Source organism: Mandrillus leucophaeus, unplaced genomic scaffold, assembly GCF_000951045.1.
Source record: "Mandrillus leucophaeus isolate KB7577 unplaced genomic scaffold, Mleu.le_1.0 Scaffold1989, whole genome shotgun sequence".
In the NCBI taxonomy this organism is placed as follows: Eukaryota; Metazoa; Chordata; class Mammalia; order Primates; family Cercopithecidae; genus Mandrillus; species Mandrillus leucophaeus.
This window is the reverse complement of record NW_012102019.1, coordinates 131,035-154,962: the sequence shown is the minus strand read 5'-3', so window position 1 is coordinate 154,962 and position 23,928 is coordinate 131,035. Positions and strand designations below refer to the sequence as shown.

The following is a 23,928-nucleotide window of genomic DNA, read 5'->3' as shown; positions in this document are numbered from 1 at the left end:
GGCTAAATTTTGTATTTTTAGTAGGGATGGGGTTTCACCATGTTGGCCAGGTTGGTCTGGAACTCCTGACCTCAGGTGATCCACCTGCCTTGGTCTCCCAAAGTGCTGGGATTACAGGCATGAGCCACCACGCCTGATCTAAGTCTGATTTCTCTTAAACCTTTGCAGTCCTTACACAGAGTAGGCATTCAATAAAGGTTGTTTGACTTTTAAAAAGTCTAATATTGAATGATGAAATAAACGAACGATGTCGTTGACCCATCATATAGCTAAGCCAAATAGATCCTTAAAATAAAGTTTACTTTTAAGCTGAGAGCTTGCATTCTCACTAGTAATTCAAAATACAGCCTTCAAATACAGCTGGGCATTTCTATTTGGGGAATAGCTTGTGAAGCTCGGGAACAATGTTATATATTAATTCTCTGGGAATGCTTGGTATACAACCACCATACAGGTGTTTCCTGTTGAGACTCCAAGTTCCCATGCAAGAACTTAGAAGACAACTGAGAACAAAACTTAGCCTGCTTAATTATATCTGCCCAATGTGCTGCATAAAAAAGTCATTGACCAAAAATAACATGTTTAAGTAATGTTCAAGTTGAGATACAGAGCAGCAGCAGTCAGGAAATTCAAAATTAAATCTGATCTCCACCCTTCACTTGCCTCATTGTGCCCAGGCAGCACCAAGGTCAGAAATTAATTGGAGAAACTGCAAAACACATAGCCTGCAATATTTCAGCACAGTAAGGTCAAGGGGAAAATTTAGTTAAAACCTTATTACAGTAGTTTACAGAAACACATTACTGTGAATATGAAATTAGAGTCTTGGCTTGATGGATGTGTCACCTACCAGGGTAATTTGTTGGGAATAATTTGAAATGTAAGTGAACATAATTAAGCTTCTGTTTTATGGTAGTCTGGTCATTTGTCTCCAGGTGCACTTGTCTCTGTAGATTTGACACTACAGATGCCTAGAATATAATGAGACATGTTTCAGTCACTCATTTTTAAGTTAGTATTTGGGCATCTGTGGATTAAAAGAGGACCTTAGAGTTGACCATAAAGTTGCAGTTAATATTTTCATGCATAATTTTTTTTTCTGTAGAATCCTAAGTATAGGATAAAATCTCAAGGGTAAAATTACCTTGAAAGCCAGTGGAATACTACAATACTACAGTGAAGCCCTTAGTCAGACTTCCCTAAAATGAAGGAAGCCACACCTACCTGGAATTATAAATGACTACCTGATTATTAAGTATGTGAAGAAAAGTATTCTCTGGATTTTAGACCACCCTTTAGGTATATTAATACTTTTCTTTTAGAAGTCTTTGTAATTCTGGCCAAGTTTATCAATGTCTTCCTATTTATTTGAGACACTGCTGCTTAGTGTTAATTGCAGTATCTTCTTTAACTACAGAAAACAATATATCTTTTCCTTAAGAAGCTTAAGGAAAAGAGTAAAAGGGAAACAGTTGTAGAAAATCAGAGTATCAGAATTTGATTTCTTTCATACAACGTTTAGTCATCTATGATATACTAATTGAAGATTGTTATTTGATTTACACTAAAGATTCCAATTACGCCTACAAAGGTTGAAAGTGAAGATAAATATACCGTTAACTCGGAACAGCTGTTTCCTAAATCATTGTTATTTCTCTTTTCATTATAAAATTTAAACTAGAATAATTTATTTTGGGTTTAAATCACCTTTATTTATTTTTAATTATTCAAAATAAACATTGTCCCAAAAATAGATTTAGGTAACTTTTTTAAAGACATATTAATTGATATTCATATTTGTAATGTGTCTTTCAAAGTGAGATTGAACATTTCTAATACATTGTGCTCCAATTAGCAACTGTTCATGGATGTTGCAACTGCCTATATTATTTGGTATGGAAAAGATAAAATTAACCAGAAAAAGTACCATAAATTAAATATTCCTTTAAAAGTCAGATTAAGTAAGAAAATATATTTCATTGCTCTACAATATTTTTTAAAATACAGATAAACCTAAACTTGTTTCAGAATTAAATCTGTTGTTTAATTTCTACATCACATGTATGAATGAGTTTGACTACCGGGGTTGCTGTGTTTATTCTTTTCTCAAGAGATCTGGGAGAAGGGATCATTATGAGGTTGTGCCATGTTGCTAGGCAGACGGGTTCAGCATTCAGATATTCTAGCTGTTCTAGCGACTTTTCAGTTCTCTGACTTTCTCATTAAATTTTTGTCTACTGTCTTCTATACTTCTAAATAGCAGACACACACATAATGATAAATGTGTTATGGGAATGACTAGTTCCCTCTCTACCAGGGAATTACATAAGAACAATTCTGTATTCACCATTTTCAGGCACAAAAGCAGAATAAAAGCCTACCCCAGTGTGACCTGCTGCACAAAATACCTTTTGTTATCAACTTAAGTGCTCTTCTGAATCCTCAAACCACCCATTGACAGATTTTCTTTTTCCCACATACATAATTTATAAGTCATCTAATTAATTTTTCATACGTTAAACAACTGTTAATATTAGTTCCTGGCCTTCATGAATGGCAAAAATTAATTTTTTCCCTAAATGCATTTGCAGTGCCTTCTTCACTTTCTCCAATGCTATACAGAGCAGAGACTTGAATATTTGGAGCTTTAAGTTGAGGAGTGGTTTTAGAATTCAGTCTCTGGGCAGACAAAGGCTTTCACACTGTGAGCAAGTCTTAGCGGAAGATTGCTGAAGGGAAAATCCTGTACCACATGATATATCACTGACCACTGACCTTTCTCCTCTGTCCTTGTTACACAGAGAACTGAACCCCTTCTCTGTCTCCATTTATGAAGTATTTGACAATGACTGATAGTTTTGTGGTTTTCGTAGTTGCCATTGCATTAAAATGCAGTTGCTGTTACATGGAGTCTCAGAGAGCGACAGAGTAAATCTGAAAGGAGCAAGGAAAAAATAATACAAAACATTCATGTGTCAGAATACATCAAAACACACCATCTCAAATTATGAGTAACTCTTAAGTTTCTGGTACATAGCAGGAACGAGGAACAAGCATCGACTACAGAAAATAAAACTATTTGAAATACAAACTTGGGATGGTCTCCTGGCTCCTGGGTTGAAGGGGAGAGGTTAGATGTTAGACCACATTGAGAGACTTTGATGGCTTTTCTCTTCTCATTTGGGTCTGAGATAGGACTAAAATCCTCAGTTTGAGATCAGACAAGGGGCTAGTAACCTGATCCCAAGAGTTAAGTAGAAACCCACTCAAAAAGTGGTTAGAAAGTACAAGAAGACCTCAGCTCCTGCCTCTCCTCTCTAAAGTCACTAAATCCAATGGACACCCTAATGTGTCTCCTGAATCTGTTTGCTTCTTTCATACTCACAGCCACTACTCTAGTTTGGCCACTATAATCTCTTCCCTGGATTCATTCCATCACTAGTAACCTGACAGCCCATCTCTTCTTTCCCTACTCTCTTACATGAATAAACATCCTGCAGCACAAAACTGTGTCTCTATCCTGCTTAAAACCCTTTATTAGCTTTCCAGTGCTCCTAGGATGAAGACCAAAACCCTCCACGTGACTTATAAGGCTGTGTGTACTAACTCCTGTTCACACCTTGTTCCAGCAGTGAGAAAGTCTACACAAACCTACCTCCAACAGCCCAGGAGGCTGAGACACTGAAGAAAGAGACTGACAAACACAGTTTCTTAGAAATAAATATTTAATAGGGACATATGAACAGAAGCCACGTCTGCATCTCGGTTGACCATGAGACAAGATGTTGGATCTTCTCACTGTTACCTCGAATACTCAGGGTTTATAAACCATAGAGAAGGAACGTGTAGGATAATTGAACTGGACCCCTCAATGAAAGGCAAGAATGCTATGTTAATCTGCCTAAGGGCAGGATGTATGGTCAAGGTTGCTGTGACCTCAGGGCAAAATTTACAGTGACAGTAGATGAAGTAGAAATCTCAGAGGCATTCTCAGAATCAATGTTAATTAGAAGTCAACAGGGCAGATTTGCATCCAAGATGGAGTTGCTTTAGTCTTCACGCACTGTAGCCTGGATGTTCCACGTTGCCCTCAACCCCTGCTGTACTCTCTCCTAAGAAACCTCCTTCCTTGACTCTGCACCTGGACACCTTTTCATCAGCACCTGGGCTTTAATACAAACATAATTTCTTCAAGGAGATTTCTGACCTCTCAGTCTGGGTTACCTGCTTCTTCCATTACATGCTTCCTTATCATTGTTTGTGCTCTCTGTAGTGCGCTACATCATACTGCATTGTAATTGCTACTTTACTTGTTATTTGCCTGTTCTACCCATTACACCACAAAGAATTTAGTTTTCAAACCATTTGAAAGCAATACCTCCCCTTCCAGAGAAGGCTATAATGAATCAGGACATAAAACTCAAAGGCAAATTAAGTAATAGTAAAACATTGTTATTATCAACTTTTATCCATTGACATTCTTATATAAGAAAATATATTTGAATTTATCAGATTATCCCACTTCAGTTTTTCTGATTCTTAAACTTCTTTCACAATAATATGTAGTCTTATGAGTTCTCTGAAAAGTTTCTTATATCATTTCATATTTCTGAGTGGCATATGGTAAAGAAGTGGCCTTTAGTAAAGAAAACACAAACTATTTTGTTTTATATTCATTCATTAATAAAGATTCATTATAGGGCTTATTTTATAACTTTTGGACCTTTCAACACAGTTAAAGAAAATTCTGGACTTTTTCTATTTAAGTGATGCATGCTTATTGATTTTTTAAAAATTAGTTAAGAAGAAAGCATTACTTGTTGACTACACATTTTTGTTGAATTTTTTGGTTATATCACCTTTGTTTGAGGGACAAATATTTATTAAAGAAGATTGAAATTTATGTGTTATGACTTCAACAACACATAAATTATGGAAGCAGAAATTATTTACTAGAGCTAAAATAATTATCTGGGTATGTTTTTTAATGATAAAAGAATACAAGCAATGGTCTACACATTGCAAGTAAAGATCTGCTTCATTTTTCTCAAAATAAAAACCAAAATTGAAAATGACTTTCATTACACTTTCTGTTTGTAACATGAGTTTAAAATACTAGTGACATCTTGATGCCTGATAAGAGGATTTTGATTAGATGCATGAAATTTTCAGATTATAAAGATCATTATAAGCAACTGTTCAGAATGATTATATTTTATACTTTACACACACACACACGCACACATGCACGCACATCTGTTACTTTAACACAATGAAATTTACTTGACCTTTGTTATAGTCCAATGTATGTGTTCCTAGTCAGCCTGCCGTCTTCCATGTGGTTATTTGGGGACTCAGACTAGAGCCTAAGAATCCTCTGCCTATGGCTAGCAGATGAAGAAAAGAAACCAGACAATGTACATTGTCTATAAGTGAGAACAAGTTACACAGCCACACTTGACTGTAAGGGGTGCTGGGAAATGCAGTCCTGGCCTAGGTAGCTGCCTCTCAGTGACACGTTTGAAAGAAGACACACAAATATTTGGTAGACAGTTGCCATGTCTACTGCAAAGAGAGAAAGAGAGAGAAAGAGAAAGAGAGACAGAGAGAGAGAGGGAGAAAGACCATAAGCATGTACATATTTTTGATGTATAGTTAAAGGATGTGACTTTACTAGTAACAAGTTTGTGTCACTTCTTGATGATCTGATAGTACACCACAAATAATTTAGTTTTCAAAAAATCCTCCAGAAAACGATGTTGAAAGTACTTAATGTAAACTCCCCATACAAATGTGTCACACACCAAATTCTAACGTATTAGAGACACCCAGTGGGTGAACATGCACTGCCAAGTCGGCTTGTTTTGGAACATTTATTCCCTAGAAGTTTTTCCAACTACTATATAGTATATATTCCGTATCAAAATGATGTCATTGATTAGAATGTTGCTAGTTCTGCACTGGCTCTTTTAAAAATAATTTACCACCACACACATTCACTGACTTAAAACAGTGCTCACAAGAACATTACCACAACCCAGGTGCACATGATCAGTTAAATACTAATTATAACCCAGGCAGGTATATCTTTTCAGCTCACATTTGTATTTGTGCATTAGGAGGAGGACACCAATATCTCATAATTGCATGATACTGTATTTATTTTGTGTTAATTGGAGATTTGGGATGCTTTTTTATAAGAATGAATTTGAGCAAATATTAGATATTATTCATTATACAATGTTCCAGCTTAAGTCGTCAATGATTCTATATTGATACAGACAACAAATTTATGTGCTCTATGTCAGTTAGTCATGTAGCTTCCAGGTGTGTGCTGTCTTATTACAGGGAAGAGAAGCAGTAGGAACTAGGGCTGAAGATGCTTGTTTTCACACAGAAGAAAAGATCTGGTTTAACTCTCCAGACAGGACCCAGTTCCACCTCTTCTCTTTACATGAATGAATAACTGAAAGCCGGGGTTTTGCAGAGTTATCTTTGTATACCTCCGGTCACAGTGCCTGGGATGTCATACGCACATTAGTTTTCTAACAATGAGTTACAACTTACCACAACTTATTGGCTCACACCACTACCCACTCATTATCTCACACAGTTCTGTAGGTCAGAAGGAGGGAGAGATTCAACTGGGTTCTCTTCTTAGAGACTCACATGACCAAAATTAAGGTATCAGGCAAGCTGTCCTGTTATCTGGAAGCTCTGGAGAACAACACACCTCCAAACTCATTCAGGATGTGGGCCAAATTCAGTCCCTTGTGCTTGTAGGACTAACATTCCCATTTCCTTGCTGGCCTGTTTTCTTTGCCATGTGGCTCCCTCCATCTTCAAGCCAGCAGTAGTGCATCAAATCCTCACGTTTGCAATCTCTCTGACTTCCTCCTCCGCCACCAGGAGAAAACGCTCTGCTTTTAAAGAACCAGTGTGATTAGTTTAGGCACACCCAGTACTCTCTATTTTAATGTCAACAGATCAGTAACCTTATATCTGCAAAACACCTTTTGCCACATAGCATAACTTAATCAAAGGAGTAACACCACGTAACAAGGGGCATGGGAGTCATGATAGAATTCCACTTAGCACAGTAGAGGTAGGGTTTGTAACTCCTCCCACTGTAGTGCTTTGTAGTGGATATCACCTTGTGGACAAGGAAGAAATTCTTCCTGATGTCCAAGGTACAGGGGTATGCCTTATGTAGATTAGCACTACTGTCCCAAAGCAAGCATAATATTTCTCCTCTGCATCATACAGGGAACCTCCTACTCTCAGATTTATACTGTTGTACCTGGAGAAGCTTCCTGAGATAAGTTGACCTCTCTGTTCAATTCCTAGCACGTTTCTACTTAGGGATCAATTGGTCAAAATTCCTTATAAGTCTTCAAAACTTCTTTTCTTCTCTGTCTAAACACCTTCTTCCAGGTAATCTCAACCTGACCCCCAGTTTTAAATACAAGTATATACTGTGACTATACTATATAGTTCTGATTCCTTTTCTGAAATCTATTCCACCTTCTTGAGATGTCCACCTGGATATTTATAAGATATATAATCCTTCACTCTTATTTTCCACATGCCCTAAAACTGCTCTGAGCCTTCTCCAAACCAGTAATTGGCAATACCATCAACCTAACTTTTTAAGCCAAAAGCATGAGTCGTTCTCAATTTTTCTCTTTCTCTTCCTCTCATCAGAATTCCATCAGCAAGTCTTATCTATGCTATGTCGAAAATATGTTTCAAAACCATCTATTTCTAAATAATTGAATTACATTATCACTATTTTGCAACTGCTAATTTAGAGATCTGAGTGATGATTATCAACAATTGTTAACATCCCGGAAAGAGACACTCAGATATTGTGTGCCTCCTGATGGAAGGACATTTGGCAAAGAAAAGAAAAAAAAATTAAACCTGAATCCAATTAAACTTTTAGCTCTAACTTCTTACAGAAAACACAGGGGTTAGAGGAACACATAAAATAACACCCTTATGAGGCAATTAGGTAAGTCCAAATTGACATACACTCTTAATGAAGCCACACAAATTCTTTAATGAATAAGTTACAAGGAAAAGAAAATAACAAGAGAGACATAAATGTGACATCAACCAAATGCAATATATGAACATAAGAACCTTGACTCAAATAAATCATTAAAAAGTTATAAGACAAAGAAATTTGAACACTGACAGGATATTTGATAACACTAGGGTAGAGGGGAATAGAGAATGAAGAGAGGATAGAACAATTCATAAGTTACTAGCATAAATAAAAGATAAATATTTAAGGTGAGGGGCATTCCAATTACCGTGATTTGACCTTTACACATTATATGAATGTATTAAAATATCACATTTACCCTTAAAATATGTACATCTATTATGTATCAATAAAAAATACATACATACATACATACATACATAAAATTAGACATATTAGCAGTAAAGTTGTACTTGATAAAAGTTGTTACTGATTAAAATCTAACAGAAGAACTGAAAAAAAGGTAAGGATTATTGTCCATCTTTAGGCATAAATTAGTATAGTATTCAAAATATAAATCCTTGTCTATTAAACATTTACATTGTAATATTTATGGGTGAAATGATATAACATTTTATATTTGCTGCAAAATAATCTGGAAAATTTGGTGAGCTATAAAAGAAACCACAACTGACAACAAGTTGATAATGGTCAAATGTGAGTGATGGGTGTGTCAGAGTTTATTTTATGATTTTTTTCTAAATTTGTATACATTTGACATTTTCCTTAATAAAAAGGCCTTTAAGACCATCACTTCTTGCCAGCTCCACTATTGCCACCTCATCAGTGCTGCCATCCTTTCTTACCTGTGAGGCATATGGGAGTGCCTACCTGGGTACTCCCTTTATCCATGGTAGCCTCCTTTAATCCAGCCTCTTCATAGTCAGAGTGATCATTTAAAACTCAAATCAGCCAGGTGTGGTGGCTAATGCCTATAATCCCAGCATTTTGGGAGGCCGAGGTGGGTGGATCACCTGACACCAGGATTTCAAGACCAGCCTGGCCAACATGGTGAAACCCTGTCTCTACTAAGAATACAAAAATTAGCCGGGTATGGTGGCACACGCCTGTAATCCCAGCTATCTGGGAGACTAAGGCAGGAGAATCGCTCGAACTCAGGAGGTGGAGGTTGCAGTGAGCCAAGATTGCACCACTGCACTCCAGCCTGGACAACAAAAGAGAAACTCTGTCAAAAACAACAACAGCAATCATATCCCTTCTTCTTCACCTTGTCTCCTTTAATGACCTTCCCCAAACTTCTCATTCAACTGAAATAAAATCTAAACCCCAGACCCACAAGGTCCTTTGTAATCTGGACCCTGAACGTCTCTTCAAACTCATCCTACATGTCTCTTCCTGATCCTCTGGTCACCCGGAGGTTCTTTCTGTCTCCTAAACATGCAAGCTATTTCCTTCTCAGGGCCTTTGTCCCGGCAGTTCCCTCTACCTGAAAGACTCTTCCCCGAGCCCTCTGAGGGGCCTGCTTCTTCCTGTTCTGGTTTCAGGGAGGCCTTTCCTGGTACCGCCAAGCAAAAGGAGCCATTCTGTCATTGTCCATCACACAAGTCTGTTTCTTTGCTATTATTTTATCACTGATATTTAGGTAGCCAGTTTGCTCATCTATTTTTACCCACTAAAACATAAGCCTTATTTGCACCAAAAAGAGGACCTTTTTCTATGATATCCCCTGTACCTAGAGCTGCCACTCAGCAAATACTATTTGAATAAATCAATGAATTAATTTATACAAGATCTAAGTTTCTGTTTCAGTTCTACATTTGTATGAGTCTTGTTTTAGTTAGCATGTGACCAGGAAGACTATACAGAAGAGTTGAGCTTTCATCTTGTAGGCCTGTGACTTTGGGAATTAGCTTCTCCACACTTCTGCCTATTTCTCTGTAAAAGGAGGCTTCTGCTAGGTTATGAACATTAAATAAAATTTTATCCTTCATCTATCTATATTCCAAGTACCCCTTTCTATTGTCAGTAGTACTTAACACATTTTAAACTACATGTGAATTTATATTTGATTATAATTAATATCTAACTCATCCTTGCTGTGAGAGCAAGGACCATATTTGTTTTCACTTGCAGTTGTATCCTAGTAAGTATCACAGTAATTGGCACATTCTAAGCTCAGTACTCATATATAGAATAAAGGAATAAGTGAGTAAGTGGATACCTATACTATGCCCAATATATAACAATTCCTCAATAAAGGGTACTTTTGTTATAATGGAAATGGTGGCAGTTCTCTTACCATTAACCCAAAGGATCTGGTGACTGAGGCCATACAACTAGATCTCTGAAATGATCATGTATCTCAAATGCCCCCGTTGCAGGCAAAGAATTAGATGATAGGTTTCCCACACACCCACTGTAATCTCTGATGCCAACACTCCTGGTTTGACAGCTGAATTCTCATTTCCTTTGTCTCTGAGTCTGCCATGATCATCTAAGTCAGCTGGCCTGTGTGGCTTACTGCTCTCACTTCCTGTTTGCTTACTCATTATTAAACCATTTCCTGACTTCTATGTTTTTACCTCAGCCTGGGAACCTAAAACTGACTTTTCTTTGATTACTACCTGGCTTTCTAGGGCTTAAAATCCTGCCCTAACCTCTAAGTGCATGACAGCTTTCTGACAAGAATAAAATAATGAAATAGAGTGGTAGAAACAAACACAATCCTCTTCTTTTATAGAATAAAATAGTAAGGAATGCTTCCTAGTACCTAACATATTTGGTTGGATCACAATATCACATTGCTGCATTTCATAAAAGCATTCTATTTATACTGCCTATTAAGTGCATTGGCATCAAAATGTACTTTTTATTGTACCTAACTAGATTTGTGTTTAAACTTTTTTTGCCCTCATCCACCTTAGATTGGCCCTTACTAATACCTTTTTTTAAATGAACCAATTTTCTCAAGGTCATTTTGTATTTTGTTTCTGATTTCTAGAATACTGGCACTGTCACTTAGGGTAATATTTTCTCTCAAGTATAATTTCTATTACTTTCATTCATTGAAATTACTATGCGTTTGAGCAGTATGTCTGTCTAAATTTGGAGAAGATCAATTATGTTAAATACTTCAAATATTTGAAAATGGAATTAAAGAATCTTTCAATAACAGTAAAATGTTCTCTCTCTTGAAACATGTCTGAATTTGCCTACCATCAGAGACTTAAATGTAGAATAGACAAAACATAAGAAAAATTATTGAAGGAATATTTGTTTATTATCTACAAGGACTAGGTTAACTGATATAGGATATGCTTTTTTAGTTTTACTTTGTGATTTTATAATTCTTATTTATAGCATCTCTAGGACTTTCTATCTGAATACAATTCATTTAATTGCATCCAAGTTATTCTCCTATTTAACACACAGGAGTTTTCATACTAATGTAGCATACTGATTTAACATTCCTTTTAAATACCATTTCATAATCTTAAGTTTATTTCTGAAAAGTTGATAAAATATCTTAAAGTTGGGTTATGTACATGTCCCACTCAAAATTTATATAGAAGGCACAAGAAATAGCTTCATTCACTGCAGAACAATTTTGACATCCTTGATAAGAAAGCAAGAAGCCAAACTGCATGCTGGGATAGTCTATCTTGAAAACAGTCCATGTTTTCACCCAAAGAGTCATCTGCAAAGACGCACAGACAGCTGCGTTCAGAACACAGACCTGTTCTGCCCAGAGAAGAGCCTTCCACAGAATCCTGATGAGGCTGCTGCCTGTAGTCCGTGGGGTAATGGCTGACCTCTGACCCTGCCTGACAGCCAGCACTTTTGTGATCTTTCTGTGCAACAAGCCGAATTAGGCTATAATTGCTGCACAGACAATAGGCTGTAATTACACATTCACGTCCCAGAGTCTGGTAGAAGGGAGATGATTGAGGCTGGAAGGGGACAAGGAGAAGTCAAAAAGTCAAAAGACAAACCCACTTTTTGATACTTTTCTCCAAAGTGTGGCTGTACTGTGGACTCCTCAAAGAGGAGAAAGAATCAAACCACACCGGAGAGCAACCACTTTTATTCAAAATACCATAAAAACATTACTTTCATGGACTTTAGTAGGTGTGATACACCAAATAAAAGCAAGGACAACTGTGGATCCCACAACTGTGGTTCTCTGCAGTTCTCTGCAGATGCTGTTTACTATGACTAATCTATTTTAACTGGAAAGAAAAGGAAAAATGGAGCTATACAGGACTTAGAAGAGACAGGACATGCAGTCATATTTTTCAATATGTTTTACCATATCAACTACTTTAATTCTGGGAGTTATTCATTAGAGTGAGTCAAAGTTATTCTAAAAAAAAATTAAGCCTTATTTTGAAATATGCAAAACATTTACAGTAGCAAATTAAGTACCCTGAACGGCTTAAAAACACCCATAAAAATAGGTCTGCCTTTGCTGCCTTTGAGACCATCTGCAAAATTATTGGCACTTTTCACCCTCCCTATCCAAAGCTGTGGATCTACCAAGTAAGTTACAGTTTTCTCAGGAATGAGATAGCTTGTATTTGTTTCTGACATTTCTTTTCTGACATTTGCTTTTCCAGCATCTTCTTGAATGCCTTTAGAGCTAAACACTGACCTCCTAATGAGGCAGCCCATGCCATCTTGAAATAGTTCATTTTGTTAAAAATATCTTCCTCAAGTTAAAAGAAAATGTTCTGGTTTAGTTATCATTCATTCACCCTAACCCTATATTTTGTATACCAGTCCTTGGTCACATTCCACTTGGAAAATCATTTAATATTTAAAGATAGCTATAATACTATCCCACCCTCACCCCAGCAAACATTCACTGTTTGTTTTCTCTATGACATGACTTCAACTCTTTTAGCAGTCTAATATGAATATATATCCATATGCTTTAAGGCACCTAGAACTTAAAACAATATTCCAGAAGTGATCTGATCAGGGCAAATAGTCTGGCACTGTTTGCACCATTTTTCTATTGTTCTGTTAATAAGCCTGTGATCACAGAGATTCTCTGAGCACCCACACCAAAGTGTTGCCTCTCTTGAAGTTTACTATAAGCCAAAGCCTCAGAGTGTTTTGTCTATATGCTAAACCAAATGTATACCTTCTCTCACCTGTTTTTACTTTGCTTTCTTGGACCCAAGGGCCAGTTCTTACATTTATCTTCATTAAATTTCATATTGTTCACATCAACCTAATAATACCAACTTTCACTATCATCCTAGACCATGATTCTGCCATTCAAAGTCTAAGTACCAATCGAACGCTATTAATAGAATAAATTAAGCAAAACTGTCAGTAATACAAATGATCTATACTTTTGTACCAGAGGTTAGATAAAAATTATATGATTATACAATAAGTCATTGGGACTGCCTTCTATATTTCATTCAACGAAGTAGTTAAATGAACTAATCAGAGTCAAAGTCAACACTAGACATCTGCTAACATGATATTAATCCAGTGTTGGGGCATATGGCTTTGGAGTCAACCATCTTTTCATATACTGGCATCTCCTTTTACTTGCTTAGTGACCTTGAAAACTTTAATCTCTAATCTGCATTTTCTTTGTCTGTAAAATGACAATATATCTCTCATAGATTATATTAAGTGAAATAATGTGTACATTTAGTACAATGCTGGCACATAGTAAGTGCTCAATAAAAGGTAGCTGCTAGATTATTATTATATAAACATTCCTTGAGTAAAATCATTCAACTCCTTTTAAATATATTTGTTTTATATCTAGTTCGTATTTTTCAATCTCATTCATTAAAATCTCATAAGAAAACTTGTCAAATGCCTTGCTAATGTCCCTAAACATTTGTCATTTATCTGCTATACATTCCTGATCTTTTAGTCAGGTAAGCCCATAAAAGCTGAACAAGAGTGTAGCTTAATGTGACTTCTTCCAAATGTCTTTGGGAATCTATGTGATAGTTTGGTAATTTTGCTTTAAATATGTATAGTCCTTTAAATGCCCACTGAGATGAATATTAAGTTCGTGTTTGAAATAAATATTCTTACAAAAAGTGTAAATTAGTTCAAGTTGTTTTCTAAATATTCATTCCCATATATAGTTCTTTAACCAAAAATCTTCTTAAAACTTATTTTAATGAGATGAAACAAAGAGTATATTCAGCATTTTATAATCATCTACTATACAACTTCTCATAAAATTATTTTCAGAATCCACCACAAAATTATATTTCAATCAGATTTCTTCTTCTACAAACCAGAGTAGGTATCCAACACGGGCAAATATGCTGACTGGAAGAATTAATTCATGGACTGATTTCAGTGAGATTGAGTATTGTGTACAATCTCCACAACTTCTGGCAAATATCTTAATTCATGAATTGATTTCAGTGCAATGAGTTAATCCCTAATGGAGCAAGTCCCAAGACTTGAGAATAATTAATGTTACAAATTTAGGTAAACGTAAAAATATATTGTATATACTCATCATCTGCCAACAAACCTCAAAATATCTAAGCAAATTTTAGTGTTATGCACCAAGGAGTGCACTGACAGAAGATCTGGGTTTAGCCACCATCGTTCAATGGATTTTCACCTTGAAGACTCATATTTCTCATAAATTAAATGAAATAAAATGTTTGGACAAAATAGAATTGAAAAAAAATTCATATTAATGACAAAATTCATAACTATTATGTAATTACTGCCATTTCTTCCAGTTCTAAATTTTTGTCTTTGATTTTGTGACTTCCATGGACAAAATGACTCAGAGCTAATCGAGCACAAGTTAGAAGACATCTTTCACCTTGTCCAAGACTGATATGTCAATGTTAGTGCATCCTTTTCTGCCTACTTATCAAAACATACAAATATATAAAGATAGATGCATAGAGGAAAAGGGAGAAAATTGAATTCTTAATCGCAAAGCATTCCTCCATTAATCTCCATTGCTCTTCTCTAGTGATTTTTTTTTTTTACATTTCGACAAGTAAAGTTCAATACTACCTTCCCACCCTGACCTTGTCTACCTCCCACTCCTTCCTTGTGACCACTATTTCCTCCCCAAATTGCAAAAAAAAAAAAAAAATCAGGAAAACAGTATAGCATGATTGAATAAAGATGGAGATCAAAGTAAAGCCAGATGAATTGTCATGACCATGATTTATTCAACCAGGAAAAATGGTGGTAGGGGCAGTAATGTTGCAGAACCTTCAATTCTGGTTGTAACTGACTGAATACTTTATGGAAGATAATAACGTCTCACTCTAGGAGAAAGAAAAGCCGGCTGGGCACAGTGGCTCACACCTGTAATCCCTGCACTTTGGGAGGCCAAGGTAGGTGGATTAAGAGGTCAGGAGTTCAAGAGCAGCCTAACCTAGATGGTGAAACCCCGTCTCTACTAAAAGTACAAAAATTAGCCAGGTGCAGTGGCAGGTGCCTGCAATCCCAGCAACTTGGGAGGCTGAGGCAGGAAAATCTCTTGAACCCAGGAGGCAGAGGTTGCAGTGAGCCAAGATCGCACCACTGCACTCTAGTTTGGGTGACAGAGCAAGAGTCCATCTCAAAATAAATAAATAAATAAATAAGTAAAATAAAAAATAAAGAAAAAAGAAAATTACCAACAATAAAATGTCCAGGACCAGATGGATTCATAGCTGAATTCTATCAGACATTCAAAGAAGGATAGGTACCAATCCTATTGACACTATTCCACAAGATAGAGAAAGAGGGTATCTTCCCTAAATCATTATATGAAGCCAGTATAACCTTAATATCAAAACTGGGAAAGGACATAACAAAAAAAAAAAAGAAAAGAAAAAAAAGAAAACTGCAGACCAATATCCCTTGTGAACATAGATGCAAAACTCCTTGGCAAAATACTAGCTAACAGAATCCAATGGCATATCGAAAAGATAATCCACCATAATCAAGTGAGTTTCATACCAGGGATGCAAGGATGGTTTAACATACACAAGTCAATAAATGTGATACACCACATAAAAAGAATTAAAAACAAAAATCACATGATCATCTCAACAGATGCAGAATAAAATCTAGCATTGTTTTATGATTAAAACCCTCAGCAAAACTGATATACAAGGAACATACCTCAATGTAGTAAAAGTCATCTGTAACAAACCCACAGCCAGCATAACACTGAAAAGGGAAAAGGGAAAAGCATTCCCTTTCAGAATTGGAACAAAACAAGGATGCTCACTCTCACCATGTCTGTTCAACATAGTACTGGAAGTCCTTGTCAGAGCCATCAGGCAAGAGAAAGAAATAAAGGGCATCCAAATCATTAAAGAGGATGTCAAACCCACTGTTTGCATAGGATATGTTTGTATACCTAGAAAACCCTAAAGACTCATCCAAAAAGCTCCTAGAACTGATAAATGAATTCAACAAAATTTCAGGATGCAAGATAAATGTATACAAATCAGTAGGTCTGCTATACACCAACACAAACCAAGCTGTGAATCAAATCACGAATTCAATTCCTTTTACAATAGCTGCAAAAAATAAAATAAAATACTTAGGAATATACCTAACCAAGGAGGTGAAAGACCTCTAGAAGGAAAACTACAAAACACTGCTGAAAGAAATCATAGACAACACAAACAAATAGAAAAACATTCCATGCTCACGGATGGGTAGAATCGATACTGTGAAAATGACCATACTGCCAAAAGGAATCTACAAATTCAATGCAATTCACATCAAAATGTCACCATCATTCTTCACAGAACTAAAAAAAAACAATTCTAAAACGTATATGGGACCGAGAAAGAGCCTGCATAGCCAAAGTAAGACTAAGCAAAAAGAACAAATCTGGAGGCATCACATTAACTGGCTTCAAACTATACTGTAAGACCATAGTCACCAAAACAGCATAGTACTGATATAAAAATTGGCACATAGACCAATGGAATATAACAGCGAACCCATAAATAAACTCAAATGTGTACAGTGAACTGATCTTCAACAAAGCAAACAAAAACATAAAAGTGGGGAAAGGATCCCCTACTCAACAAACAATGCTGGGATAATTGGCAAGCCACATGCAGGAAAATAAAACTGGATCCTCATCTCTCACCTTATACAGAAATCAACCAAGATGGATCAAGAACTTAAATCTAAGACACGAAACTATAAAAGTTCTAGAAGATAACATTGGAAAAACCCTTCTAGACATTTGGCTTAGGCAAAGACTTCATGAGCAAGAACCCAAAAGCAAATGCAACAAAAACAAAGATAAACAGGTGGGACTTAATTAAACTAAATTAAACTAAAGAGCTTCTGCACAAGAGAAGGAAAAGTCAGTCATTAGAGTAAAAGACAACCCACAGAGTGGGAGAAAGTCTTCATCATCTATGCATCTGACAAAGGACTAATATCTACAAGGAAGTCAAATAAATTAACAAGAAAAAAACAATCCCATCAAAAAGTGGGCTAAGGGCATGAATAGACAATTCTCAAAAGAAGATATACAAATGGTCTTCAAACATATGAAAAAATGCTCAACATCACTAATGTTCAGGGAAATGCAAATCAAAACCACAATGTGACACCACCACCTTACTCCTGCAATAATGGCCATAATCAAACAATCAAAAAATAATAAATGCTGGTGTGGATGCGATGAAAAGGAAACACTTCTACACCACTGATGGGAATGTAAACTAGAACTAGTACAACCGCTATGCAACACAGTGTGGAGATTCCTTAAAGATCTAAAAATGGAACTACCATTTGATTCAGCAATCCCACTGCTGGGTTTCTACCTGTAGGAAAAGAAGTCATTATACGAAAAAGATACTTGCACCCACGATTATAGCAGCAAAATTTGAAATTGCAAAAATATGAAACCAGCCCAAATGCCCATCAATCAATGAGTGGATAAAAAAATTGTGGAATATATATATATATTCCATATATATATATTCCTATATATATATATTCCACAATTTTATGGAATTAAATGTGTATATATACAATTTCACTGTGTGTGTATATATATATATGTGTGTGTGTGTGTTCTCACTCATGAGTAGAAGCTACTTTATGAAGATGTAAAGGTGTGAGAATGATACAATGGACTTTGGGGACTTACGGGTGCTCACTCTCATCATGTCTGTTCAACATAGTACTGGAAGTGGGAGGGAGGTGAGGGATAAAAGACTACAAATCGGGTTCAGTGTATACTGTATACTACTTGGGTGATCAATGCACCAAAATCTCACAAATCATCACTAAAGAACGTACTCATGTAACCAAATAACACCTGTTCCCCAAAAACCTATGGAAATAAAAATAATAATAATAAAGGCCTTAAAGTCAGCATAGTCTGACTTTTCTTTACACATTTTTTCAGTGTAAAATATGTGTCTAATATCAAAATATGGAAATAACATGAAAAAATGGGAAAAAGAAAAATGCATTGTTTAATATCACTACTTGACAATAATTATGGTTAATGTTTTTTGATATCTTTTCAATCTGCTTTTTCTACCAAGTCTTTAGAAGAAGAAGAAAAAAAATAACTTGGGGGTCTTACATAAAGCATTCCGTATCCTGCTTTCAAGTGTTACACTTATTTCACTTACCATAATGGCATGTGTTTTTCATGATATTTGTAAGCATTATTTTAATGGCTATGTTATTCTTTAAGTGTAAAGACAAGAAATCCCTTTACTGTTTGATATGGGTTGGCTCTGTGTACCCACCCAAATCTTATCTGCAACTGTACTCTCATAATTTCCACAAGTTGTGGGAGGGACCCTGGGGGAGATAATTGAATCACGGGGGTGATTCCCCCATACTGTTTTCATGGCAGTGAATAAGTCTCAGGAAATCTGATGGTTTTATCAGGAATCTCTGCTTTTGCATCTTCCTCCTTCTCTCTTTGCTTGCTGCCAACTATGTAAGATGGGACTTGCTCCTTCTTGCCTTGCACCATGATTGTGAGGCTTCTTTGTAAGTCCAATTAAACCTCTTTCTTTTGTAAATTGCCCAGTCTTTCTTTATCTGCAGCTTGAAAACGAACTAATGCACTGTTCCTCTATATTTTTACTTACAGTTTGTTTCCAATTGTTTGTTATAAATCATACTGTGGTGAACACATTGAGACACAATTTGTTCTCATTATTTCCTAATGATATATTCTCAAAAAAGTGGAATTGCTGGGCCACAGTTATATGTTAAGCAGCATAGTAAGGTTAACAGACAATGTAATTAAAACTCCAGATATGGGAGTTCAAATTCCAGCACTTTTTTCTAAATTACTTTGTAACATTGGTCAAATGAGTTCATTGATCTGGTCTTCAGTTTCCTCACCTACAATATAAGAAGGTTAGACTAAATTATTCGTATTTTAGGGTGCCTACCTTTGTTATCTATGAGTGCATAACAAATTATCCACAAAACTGTGGCTAAACCAACAATTATTCTGTTATTTTCGATGATTCTGTGGGTTGACTGTGTCTCGGCTGTATCATCTTCTGCTGGTCTTGCTCATAAATCCTTACACAACTGCAGTCAGATGGGAGCTCCATATTCAATATCCAAGATGGAATGTCCAAGATGGATACACTCATGTAGCTAGCACCTTAGCAGGGATAGCTGGGATCAGCTGGGATCCTAGGAAAACTGGGCTTCCTTCTCTCTCCCTGTAGCCTCAGGGTGTCCCCTCTTCATATGACCTCTCTATAGAGTATTTTCATGTTGTCTCTCCATGTGGTCTCTCCTTCAGGGCAACAGAACTTCTTATGTGGAAACTCTGGCTCTCAGAAATTCAAATATATCATCACTTCTACCACCTTCTCTTGCAACAGCAAGTCACAGGATCAGCTCAGCTTCAAAATGAGAGGGACAATGCGAAGGCATGGATACTAGAGGCCATCTTTGGCAAACAGCTATCACATAGTACCTGACTGCAATAGGGTCCTTAGAGCTCTAGGACTTTAATTATGTGAAAATTTGCAATCCATATGTGGCAAGTGCTATGACAGTCTGCGTATCACATTAGGGAGAATGTAGTGAATCTCTCTTATCAAGGATGTTTATTTTACTAGAACACTCAATTTATCAACCCTTCCAGGAAAGAAGTGAAAGTATTCACAGAAAGAATACTGGAAGCATTCTTTTACTTTTGGGAAAAAAAATAGAGAAGATTTACTCTACTTGTATTAAAATAATTGCACTATCCTCTTTGTGCTGACAATCTCTACATTTACATGTTAGCTATCTGCTGCACAGAAGATATACATCAATTGAAACTTCCCACACCCTACCCCAAGAAGAGTACCTGGTGGAAGATCCAACAGAGTCTGGGAGTAATGGAATTTTCTCGCATGGAGTTCAGAAGACAGTAATTCTGACTGGGTTTTACTGACACTCCATATGACTGGGGAAACCAAAAAGAGATTAACCAGAAATGAGCCTTCAGAGCAATGAAAAATGAATCTCTTTTGCTCATCCTCACCTAATAAAATATTCTGTTCCTTTCAACAGATTAATTTTATTATGCAATAGCTGGGTATATACACTAAGCCCTAGAACTAAAACTTCCAGGCTGTGATAAAACCAAATAACCATTGTTACAGACGACAAAGCCAGACTCAATAATATTTTATCAATCCTCAATGCCAAATTATAAATGCTTGAGAAAAATATCCTTTTTCTCTCATACTATGGGAAAATGTCAGCTTTTCATTAAGTCTATCTCTTAAAACTTAAACATTTGCTCTTTTTGCTGCCTAGCAGTGAGAACTGAAGCTTCAAGAGTGTTTTATTTATTTATATGGCATTTGCCTTGATGTTGCCCAAGTAATAATACATAGTAACAGAGACAGATGAGAGTTCTGTATCATCCTTTCCCGCAGGGCAAACCAGGCACAAATAGACCTCTAATGAAAAAATCCACAGAGCAGAACAATAAGTAACATGGAATTAAATGAGAAAAAACTTTCTAAATGCAGGCTTTGAAAATTACAGAACAGAAAAATCTCCTACTCAAAGTGGAGTAAGGCCTCTTCAGCTTTCACATTATACAGTGGGTTTTAGTTTCATTACTTGAATGAAGCACTTTAGCACTAACCAGGTTACCTCTAAATCTAATATAACCTTTTTTGGCTTCAAGGAATAGCAATGACTTCAATGGTGCTTTATTCATAAAATGGTACTCATTCCTAAGTAGCAGCTGAAATAGAGAGTTTTTTGGTATACATTTAGAGGGTACAAATGCCGTTTTGATTCATGAGTATATTGCACAGTAATGAAGTCTGGACTTTTAGTGTAACCATCATCCAAGGAGTGTGTGTTGTAATTTCTCATCCTTCACCCCCCTTTCTCATCCTTCACCCCTCAACACACACACAATTCCAAGTCTCCAATGTCCATTTTTACACACCCTGTATCCATGTGTACATATGACTTAGTCCCCAAGCATAACTGAGAACATGTGGAATTTGACTTTTTGTTTTTGAGTTGAGATATAGAGATTTAAACAAAATATAAATATGATCACCCCAGATGTGCTTATTTCCTGCAAAGCAACTACCGATTTATTCAACAAATACCCTGTGATTGCCAACTACGTGCCAGACACCATGTTAGATCCTAGGAATACATGAGAGAATAAGATATTGCTTTTGTCCTCAGGAAATGTTAGTCCAAAAGAAGCAATAGACCACTAAGCAGGCTGGGGCCCAGGGAAGTGATATCCAGTCAGTCTAGAGCTTCAGGGAAGGAGACCCAGAACTAATAGGTTCTGAGAAAGGAAAGATTCAGGAAAATTGGTCAAGGAAAGAGGAATGAGGTGAGTGAGCTGTAGGTAGCTGTAGGGGTACTGGCCCTCAGGGAGGAAGTTTCAAGCGAAGGAACATGAAGTGTAAAGGTGCTACGAGCCAAAGATGGCTCTGGGTGACCTCTAGACTTCTTAGATTCAGAAGCTAACACCTACCAGTGTGTACTTCAAAATATTCTATTCTATTTTATGTCTGAGAACAGAAATCACACATCCGTAAGGAGCCCTAAACATGGGTACATACCCATTGTTGTTTTTATCCTTATGTAAGTAAATCATGTTTCACCAGCTTGTCTCCTCACTGGCTACTAAAGGACCTTTTGTCTTCCACAAAGTCCACTCGCTTGACCTTGTGCCATTATTTCTGTAGATCACCAGAGGGAATTAAAACTGTCCTCATATATTACTGCTTCCCAAGCAGGGATGTTTTGCTTCCCAGGGGACATTGGGCTATGTTGATGAGAAAACATGTTTGGGTAGAAGCCAGGGATGCTGCTAAATATCCTTTAGTATGTAAGACAACTGCTACCTCAAAGAAGTATCTGGCCCAAAACATCAATAGTCAAGTGCTGTGGGCCATCACAGGTACTTCTGGAATATTGGGCAAGTCTAAACGCAGGACCTCTTGCCTGGTATTCCATCCATGTGGCTATTTGGAGCTATTCCCCAGACCCTGGGGCTACAGGCCTCCTGTCGTCTGCTCTTGAGTGCGTGTCACTGGTGGCTTATGCCACGTTGGGTTTCATACCTCTGATGCCTCCACATGTCCTTAGCCTTTGCCTCCAGAGGAGCTGCTTGCCCAGTATCTGCAGTTCCCACAGGTAATATGGTTTAAGTGGGCTTCATTAAGACATAAAATAATAATTAGGCTTTCCAGGGCATGTATTCCTTGCCGTATTTTGTCTAAGTGCTTTAAAGGTACAATTTCCTTTCTTCCTAGAGCAAAACAATACTTTTTATTTATTTTACAAACAAAGCTATCAACACTGAGAGAAGTTAGGTAGTTTTCCCATCTTATACTGCTGATTTGAGAAACCCGAGCTTTAGATTAGAACCAGCTCTGTTTGACTCTTAAACTGTGTTCTCCATCAGTTCACTAAACTGCATGAATTCCAAACAGGTGTCCATCCTCCATGATTGGTTTTGGCTTAACCAAAGTCCATAAACAGACTCTTCTCACATTCCCTAAGCCTCATTCTAAAAGAGACCCAGCTTAACTAAATGCTAGCAAATAATATAGTTTGTGGAAAATTGAAAATTTTTTCTGTGTGATATATTTTTAATTTCCTTTAAACTATATTTGCTCTTTTGCAAGGCTCATTTTAAAGCAAATTTCGGTCCTTCTTAACTGCACTGATCTGTCCAGTAAACAAATAATCTCTGTAATCTCTTTTATTGTCCTAAGCAATTTAGCTTCAACTCTCAGCTTTGTTCTATTGCCCTGAGCAATTTGGCTTTGACTTTCAGCTTGCAAACCTCAAGTGAAAAAAATAAAATAAAGTAAGATGTTCTTTTCCACCTTAAAAGGCATGCCATCCATTGTTTCTTAAGACTGGCTGTTGGGGGTTTCTGTCTCAGACCTCATCAAAGTCTTCATTCCAAAAAATTTTTTTTCTTTATAGTATTTAGGGAATAGGGGAATGGAAGAAGATTTCATTGCTAATTTTTAAAAAATTCTTTTTATAATTTTTTCACACATAATTTATCCAACCTCTAAATTAGCTTTTAAGATTTGCTCCACTGAGCGTAAGTTCCTTAAGGAATAATGGTAATCATATAAGCCACTACTCATGATGTTCCAGGCATCGAGTTAATTCATTTATGTAAGACAAAGGTCAGCGAACAACAGACCACAGGCCACATGTGATTCATTGCCTGTTTATGTATGGCCCACAAGCCAAGGATGACTTTTACATTTTTAAATAGATAATACTTTAAACTAAAAGTGTTTAAAAACAAATGAAAGTTTAGAAAGCATATTCTGAAAAGGATCAGCTATTATGATGATATAAAGATATGTGCCATGCACTGTAATTTTCTATTTTTATAAATTTTAAAACAAGTTATATCTTGATGTGAGCTTGGTAAA

The 23,928-nt window shown here is 36.5% G+C and overlaps 1 long non-coding RNA gene across 1 annotated transcript; it reads right to left on the bottom strand.

Moving 5' to 3' along the window:
* Window positions 1-850: 850 nt before the first annotated feature.
* Window positions 851-21,217, bottom strand: LOC105538755. The gene is made up of 4 exons (XR_001005959.1): window positions 21,158-21,217; window positions 20,340-20,428; window positions 2,776-2,934; window positions 851-971 (listed from the first exon to the last, which is right to left on the bottom strand). It is a non-coding gene; the product is annotated as an uncharacterized LOC105538755 (long non-coding RNA).
* Window positions 21,218-23,928: the final 2,711 nt, after the last annotated feature.